The 9,241-nt window shown below is 25.7% G+C and overlaps 1 long non-coding RNA gene across 1 annotated transcript; it reads right to left on the reverse strand.

Moving 5' to 3' along the window:
• Nucleotides 1-2,808: 2,808 nt before the first annotated feature.
• Nucleotides 2,809-5,849, reverse strand: LOC136997742 (uncharacterized). Its single transcript, XR_010888361.1, has 2 exons — nucleotides 4,034-5,849; nucleotides 2,809-3,879 (listed from the first exon to the last, which is right to left on the reverse strand). It is a non-coding gene; the product is annotated as an uncharacterized lncRNA (long non-coding RNA).
• Nucleotides 5,850-9,241: the final 3,392 nt, after the last annotated feature.

Here is a 9,241-nt window from a genome sequence, read left to right on the forward strand (position 1 = left end):
CGAGTCTTACACACAGGAGCTTTTATACCGAAAAATGTCCGAGAGGAGAAAATAAAAAAAGAAATATGATATAGTTTTCTTTTAAATGTAAATATTGATACGTCGGTCAAATCTAACCAATAGATATCGAGAGACGCGGTGACATCTCACGGCCACTTTGCATAGAAGTGGCAATGTGTATGAGACATGTTACAACTGATTCTTTAAACAAATAATTTTTAAATAAACATTATATATTTAATTAATTGTATCTTTAATAATTATTATATCAAAGAAATACTTGTTATGCCGAATATATTGATATTGTGAAAAATTCAACTGATACACTAAAAGAAAAGAAAAATAGTAGTAATCATTACTTATATTGCTTCTTGGCACCAAGAATATTTTTATAGATGTTCTAACTATATGGTTGGTTATTTTTTGGCAATGCAATACGTATAAGGTTATTACATTGCTAACATTATACTAACAATTTCTATAATAATGAGTATCGCGATTATAATTATAATAAAATGCAATAATCTAAATATCGCACAGCTTTCTTTCAGTGTATGTTGATTGCAGAAATATGCAAGTACGCCTTTATATATATCTATACCTATAAAATTATTTGTTTAAATATTATACAATTTATTTGTATATTCTTAACTTACAACATTAGCAGACAAAAGTGCTTAACTAGCAGCATAACCACTGATCAATTTTCATAATTTACAATGTTATATTATCACTTCTTTGTATTACACATGCAAGTAATGTTTAAAAAACTTAAATGTATAAAATTGTAATTCAATGTTTTCTCAACAAAAGATTTTTGTATTACGTTTCAATAAATTCGTATTAGACTAGATTTTAAAGGCTGAATTGGAGATTAGACCAATCAAGTAATCTTAATTTTAATTATTTATTTCTGCATTTTGTTCTGAAAAATTGAATTGTAATTTGTTATTTGCAATTTCTCATCTTTAATAAATAATCTGATTAAAAAATGTTTTAAACCGAATATCGGATAAAACATTTGCAGAAGAAATTGCGAAAGATTTGCCTTTAATTAAGCTGATTCTTATTTAATATTTCTACGATTTTTGTAAATTTTAATATTATCAAATTTTTACGTATTTATCTTCGTATTATTTCTGAAGTAAACAAAGTATGATTTTAAATATTAAAATCAGTTATGAAATATATTACATATATTAAGTAGTGTTAAATGTAAAATTTTTAAAAAGCGTTGCGTTGTGACTTTTAGATCGTTTATCGAAACTTGTTTGTTTATCTTCCACACTGAAGATGGCCTAAGCCCAAGGCCGAAACGTCTGTGGTTTTTCTGTATAATGTAAATAATAATTGCGAGCATTAAATTCTGGCTTCTAGCTCTACCAGCTCATGTAATAAAATTATGATTAATGTATTAATTTAGAGAGCTATATTTATAAAATAAGTTTATGATAAATTTAAATAACTATTGCCGTTTCACAGTTGTACTTTTAATTTTTAGTTTTAACTAAATTTTAATTTTTACTTCTTATACGGAAAAATAGTAAAAAAATAATTTTAATAAAATAAATTAAGCCTTCAATAATACGATGTATTTTAATATTTAGACACTAGAACACTTACGTAATTGACATATTCAAAATTTACCAACGTCTATTTTTTATTTTATAACATATTGTATTAATATAATGTTATTATCATTATTTAACTTTTATTTTTATAGTTATTTTATACTATTTTGGTTTGATAAAAACAATTTTTTAATGAGTAATTACTTTTATTTAGTAAGATGCTCAAAAAATTTAAAAGAAATTTATCGTCATTGAAGAAATATTATATCAGATTACACAAATAAGGCATGTAACTTTTTTAAAATAATTTCATAAATTTTTGTTATTAATTTACTTTAACATGTATTTTAATATCTGCTTTGCGTTATTAAAATTTATCGAATTTTTTTGCAATGCAATCTTTCGCGGATTTCTATTAGAAAGCAGAAAACTCCTCTTACCGTTTGAAATTCTTTGTGCAAGAGCGGGGTGTTATTTGACTTTTACTCTGCAGAGACTGCACGATTACATTATCAAATGATCATTAACGTTACGAATCAATATATTAAATCAGGTAGCGTTTGAGTAAATTGAAAAATTCTCGCATTTCTTATTCAAGATAATGATAAAATATTTCGCTGAAATTGATTTTTACAAAAATCAACTGTTTGTGTTACTTCAGAGCCAAATGTTACTGATAGAATATGAAGGAAAAAATAACATATATAATTTTTACATTGCGAAACATTTCGTATATCGATGAAATTATACTAATTCATTATGTAAGCATAACATTAAAAACTTATACACGAATACACGAAGATAAATAATTTTTCAAATATTTAATTGCATGCAAAATAAAATTTTACTTTCTTTTAATGTCATTTAAATTTATTCGTGGGTCAAAATTTTTTCCCTTAAAAAAAATTTATTTTATTTTTTATGGGCATATTAAATATTTTGGTATAGAATAATTAAATAAAGCATTTTTCTTTTATGCATATGTATTTTAAGTATAACAATAATTATCACATGTATTAACATCCACATTCAGTCTTATTATAATTATGCTATTTATTATACTAAATTACTATAAATTGAAAAATGTGTTATGTCCATATTCAAAATTATGTACCGCAAACTAAACATCATGCAAGCATTTATAGTATTAAGCAAGTAATCTATAAAATTTTACATAAGCGTAATATTAAAATAATAAAATGACGCAATTTTATAGATACTTGTAATACTTTAGAGAATTAATACATTATTTTTACATTTGCTTACATTATGCTCTCAATGTGTTTAAGTTTTAATTTTATCAAGTGTCATAATCGCAGTTTCTATCTTTAATCATAAATAATTATAAATTTTAAAACACGATTAATTTAAATGTCGTTTGAATCGTTTTAATTTCTTCAATGATATTTCGTATTAGAATAATTAAAAAGATGTATCGTTATAATATTTTGTTTTTGCAGATTTTTGATAGCAACAAACATTTGAGAAATCTCGTATGATTATCGAATTTAACTAATAGACGTTAGTTTCTGATTTATTAATGTACAAATGAATAAATAATTATTAATAAAATAGCCTGATGATACAATAAGCATTTGTCTTGAATATTTTTCAATTTTATAATGAAATCGTCTTACATGCGTTACAGCATGCATTTCGTTTATGACAAATTAATTTTTTTATTATACTGAAAGCATTATCAATTCGAAAGGCTAAGTATAACTGCAAAAACTGTCATACTCATATTTTACCAATAATTATTATTACATTAATATTATATGTTCGAAAACCTGTAATACTATAATAATAACTAAGGAGTCATAATAAATTTAAATAACCTAAAGTACAATAAATGTCCAGGCTACACGTACGACCAAGGTACACATAAAATTTTAAGAAATAAAAGTTAAACTAAAATATTGTGCTGAATAACTTATTAAAAAATTTTGTCTCTGAACCGAAAAGTCGATTGTTAGTTTATAAAATTGTTTTATTTTATGAAACTATAAGCATAGTTTATAAATTTAAGACGGATTACATATAAGCAAAATATATCAAATATATTAAATATATTAAATATAGTTTATAAATTCCAAAAATGAAACTTGGTTTTTTTTATAAAACGTAAATTTATAAACGAATTTATAATTTTATAAACATAAAACAAATTATTACATGTCAGAGATACATTATTTTTTGTGCATATTTTAAATTGTTTCAATTACCTAAGTCAAGATCGCCTTTTCTCGTGGTGCCTGGTTGTCATGCTACATGATTGCCGTTAGTTATCATTCACCTTTGGATATACCTATAAAATTTATAAATATTTGATTGTAAAACAAGTTGTCTAGCTATTGCTTGCGTTTGTTATACTAAAACGCGACTCGACAAAATAAAAATTAATTATATGCACGTATATAATTCAATTAATAATAGTTTCAATTAAACTTACTGTCACTTACTTTTTTCTTTACTCTTTTTTTCCTGTGCTTTGCTTCATGACGCTTCAGCTATTTCATCCTCACTTTTCGTTTGTGTTGGCTCTTTCGAATGTTTATTTTCAGTATGGTGGTTTAAATTCATAAAGTTAACAAGAGTTTCTGTTGGGGCGAAACAAAAATGACATCGCACTTCTAGAATATTACTCTTTTTACAGTATTTCCATGCCCAATTATTGGCGTTATAGTCAAAAGTTGTGTCACGATGTTCAACTTCTAAATGATGTTGTAAGTCATCCTCACTAGTAGGTACAGTCGTGTTATTTTTACACACAACACATTCTGAAAAGTTTCTGTCATGATACTTGAAATATTTCCATGGGCATCCTCCTCCGTGTGAATTTTCGTAGTCAGAAACTTCCTTATGATGTTGCTGTATATGTAAACAAAAGTTTGTCAAAGTAGTGTCGATATAATATCCTTGAAATTTGCATCCTGGAAATTTGCAATTTGCTTCAAAATTTCTTTCATTAATTGTGTAATTTTTCCATAGTTCTTGTATATTTGTGATTCTAGTTGGCTCATAAATTCGGCCCGTGTCAATATTTTCCAATTCTTTTGTATGTTCCTTTGAGTAATGATATTTTACTGATGGTGCAATATCAAGCCATATAAATGTAGAACAATTCATCAGATTGCACTCTATCTTAAAATCGTTATCAGTATGTTTGTAAAATTTTTCTTTAGCAAGGCGCGCTTCGTAACGTATCTTTTCTTTTGCAGTATGAAAGTCATTCATGTGATTTATAAAATTTTCATATTCAACAAATACATTACAAAGTAAACAATCTGGCGATGGAGTATCATAATCTTCATAATATAAATACGCTTCATATTTTACCTTTCTTTCTACTACGTTCATGAAATAATTTTCATGTATCGATGATTGTAAATGATTTACTAAACCATCAAAAATGACGTATTGGAAACTTGTTTTGCATATCTTGCACTTTGCTCCAAATTTCACGTTGGAAAATGCTTCCACTTGTGTAAAATGCTTCCACACATTCTCTCAAGTTACGATAATTTTTGACATTGTGTCTGTTTCAACTGACTAAACGCAGATAACTGAATACGAGTCTTACATACAGGAGCCTTTATACCGAAAAGTGTCCGATAGAGGGAAATAAAGGAAGAAATATGATATAGTTTTCTTTTAAATGTAAATATTGATACGTCGGTCAAATCTAACCAACAGATATCGAGAGACGCGGTGACATCTCACGGCCACTTTGCATAGCAGTGGCAATGTGTATGAGACATGTTACAACTGATTCTTTAAACAAATAATGTTTAAATAAATATTTTATATTTAATTAATTGTATCTAAAATAATTATTATATCAAAGAAATATTTGTAATGTAGAATATATTGATATTGAGAAAAATGCAACTGATACTGTGAGAGAAAAGAAAAATAGCAGTAATCATTATTTATATTGCTTTTTGGCACCAAGAATATTTTTATAAATGTTCTAACTACATGGTTGGTTATTTTTCGGCAATACAATACGTATAAGGTTATTACATTGCTAACATTATACTAACAATTTCTATAAAAATGAGTATCGCGATTATAATTATGATAAAATGCAATAATCTAAATATCACACACCTTTCTTTCAGTATATGTTGATTGCAGAAATACGAAAGTACGCCCTTATATGTATCTATACCTATAAAATATTTTGTTAGAATTATAAAATTTATTTATGTTTTTAACTTACAACATTAGCAGACAGACGTGCATAACTAGCAGCATAATCACTGATCAATTTTTATAATTTACAATGTGATATTATCATTTCCTTGAATTATAATCGCAAGTGATGTTTAAAGAACTTAAATGTATAAAACTGTAATTCATCGTTTTCTCAATAAAAGATTTTTGTATTACGTTTCAATAAATCCGTATCGGACTAGATTTTAAAGACCAGAGTTTATGAGTTGGAGATAAAAATTAGACCAATAAATAATTTTAATTTTAATGTATTTTGTTCTAAAAAATTGAATTGTAATTTGTTACTTGCAACTTTCCATCTTTAATAAATGATTTGATTTAAAAATGTTTTAAACCAAATCTCGGATAAAACGATTACAGGAAAAATTGCAAAAAGATTTGTTTTTAACTAAGCTGAATTTTATTTAACATTTCTACGATTTTGGTAAATTCCAATATAATCAAATTTGTACGTATTTATCTTCGTATTATTTCTGAAGTAAGCAAAGTATGATTTTAAATATTAAAATCAGTTATGAAATATATTACATATATTAAGTAGTGTTAAATGTAAAATTTTTAAAAAGCGTTGCGTTGTGACTTCTAGATCGTTTATCAAAAATTGTTTGTTTACCTTCGACACTGAAGATGGCCTAAGCCCAAGGCCGAAACGTCTGTGGTTTTTTTATATAATGTAAATAATAATTGCGAGCATTAAATTCTGGCGTTTAGCTCTACCAGCTCCTGTAATAAATTTATGATTAATGTATTAATTTAAAGAGCTATATTTATTAAATAAGTTTATGATAAACTTAAATGACTATTGCCGTTTCACAGTTGTATTGTATTTTTGGTTTTATTCTTAACTGAATTTTAATTTTTATTTCCTATACGGAAAGATAGTAAAAATATAATTTAATTAAAATAAATTAAGTCGTCAATAATACGATTAATTTTAATATGTAGCCAATAGGATACTAATGTGATTCACATATTAAAAATTTATCAACGTCTATTTTTTATTTTATAACGTATTTTATTAATATAATGTTATTATTATTATTTAAATTTTATTTTTTTATTTATTTTATACTATTTTAGTTTTACAAAATTATTTTTTAATGATAAATTTATTTTATTTAGCAAGATGCTCGAAAAATTTATCGTCATTGGAAAAATATTTGATCAGATTACACAAATAAGACATACAATTTTTCAAAAATAATTTTATAAGTTTTTGTTATTAATTTACTTTAACATGTATTTTAATATCTGCTTTGCGTTATTAAAATTTATCGAATTTTTTTACAATGCAATCTTTCGCGGATCTCTACTAGAAAGCAGGAAACCCCTCTTACCGTTTGAAAATCTCTGTGTAAGAACGGATCGCTATATGACTTTTACTCTGCAGAGACTGCACGATTACATTATCAGATGATCATTAACGTTACAAAACAATCAATAACGTTAAAAAACAATATTATATTAAATTAGGTGGCGCTTGAGTAAATTGAAAAAATCTATTTCGCATTTCTTATAGAAAACAATAATTGAATATTTCGCAGAAAAATCAAGTTCTTTGAAAAATCAACTTTTTGTGTTACTCCAGAACAAACTTAATAAAATATTAAAGAAAAAAATAACGTATAATTTTTACATTGCTAAATATTTCATATATCGAGGAAATTATAATAATTCATTACATAAATGTAACATTGAAAATTTATACACAAATATACGAAAAAGAATATTTTTTTAAAAATTAATTGCAAGCAAATTAAAATTTTACTTTTTTTTTAATGCTTCTTAAATTTATGTGTGCCAAAAGTTTTTTCATTTAAACAAGTTTTGTTTATTTTCTACGGGCATACTACATGTTTGTACAGAATAGTTAAATAAAGCGTCATTGTTTTATAATTTAATGCTTATGTATTTGAAGTATAATAATGATTATCAGATGCCATGTATTAACATCCACCCTCAGTCTCTAATTATAATTATACTATTAATTATACTAAATTATTATGTGCAATTTGAGAAATCTGTTTAAATTACAATTATTTTCAAATTTGTTCAAACTGTTTTAATTTCTACAATTATAATTTGACTTAATGATTAAAAAATATGTCGCTCAAATATTTTGTTTTTACAGATTTTTGATAACTGCAAACATTTGAAAAATTTTGTATGATTATCGAATTTAACCGATATTCTTGCACACAAATAATTATGATAGCTTCTCCAGCTATACTGCTGTTCGAACGTAATATCTACTTTAAGATATTCATATTGTGAAAGGATTTAAATAAATTACTTAAGAAACATCTTGTAGCCATTTGTAGACAAATTTTCTGATTATTTAAGCAATCCAGTTAATTTGATTTTTTATTTAATTTGATTTTTTATTTAACAAAAACCAAGAAAACTCGATATGAATTTATAATTATGCTACTATAAAAATAAATAGTATTTTTTATTAAACGATGTAACATTTTTATATTTTTAGTGTGCAATATAAAATTATTCTAACTTTTGGTCATACTGTCTCATTTTGTGTGTGTGACTTTTTAACCCCACTTTTTCCTCTCCCCTCTGCACCGCGAAAAAATATCCTGAATGCGCCGCTCGGCAATATTACATTTTGCAAATACACAATAATCTTTAGCACGAATTTGGCGACGATTTACACTGTTAGATACTGTTGTGCAAGTTTATAATTTATATATATAGAACAATTATAAAATTGCTTACCTAATATTTAAATTTTTTTACATATATATATATATATATATATATATATATATATAAGTGGAAAATCTGGTGATCTACATATGTTTTACCTAATACGTTTTTGTAATTATTTAAATAACTAATTATAATTTTGTTACATAAGCTAATAAAATTTACAGTTAGAATTTAATGCTCGAAATTATTTACATCAGTGCTTGGAATTATCTCAGCATTTTAGCCGATTCTCGTGATTGATGCCTTCTTTCCTCTCTTTACCGAGCGCGCCGCAGCGCTAGGACTAAAGACGCTCAGCTCAGGAGCTATACTAACCAATTTATGATTAGATTCTTCTCCCTCTATTATCAAAATTTTTTAAATGTTCCCCAGGTCCACTGTGGCGACCGCTCTAAAAAAAAACGCATCAGCAATTGTACCTGACGTGGAAATTTATTAAAATATTTCCATAATAAATTAAAAAATAAAAAAAAATTATTTTTAATACATTTTGAAAATTTTATTAATAAAGGGAGGAGAACCTAATCATTAATTGAATAGTATCGTTCTTGACACTCGGCGGCGCTGGTTGAAGCGGCTATGTCGCGCGCGGTAAGGAGAGGAAAGGAGTCGTCCGTCAACTACGAGAATCGACTGAAATGCTAAGATAATTCCGAGCACTGATTTACATCATATTGAAAAATCACAGACGTTTCGGCTTTCGGCTT

Source organism: Linepithema humile, chromosome 2 (genome assembly GCF_040581485.1).
Source record: "Linepithema humile isolate Giens D197 chromosome 2, Lhum_UNIL_v1.0, whole genome shotgun sequence".
Taxonomy (NCBI): Eukaryota; Metazoa; Arthropoda; class Insecta; order Hymenoptera; family Formicidae; genus Linepithema; species Linepithema humile.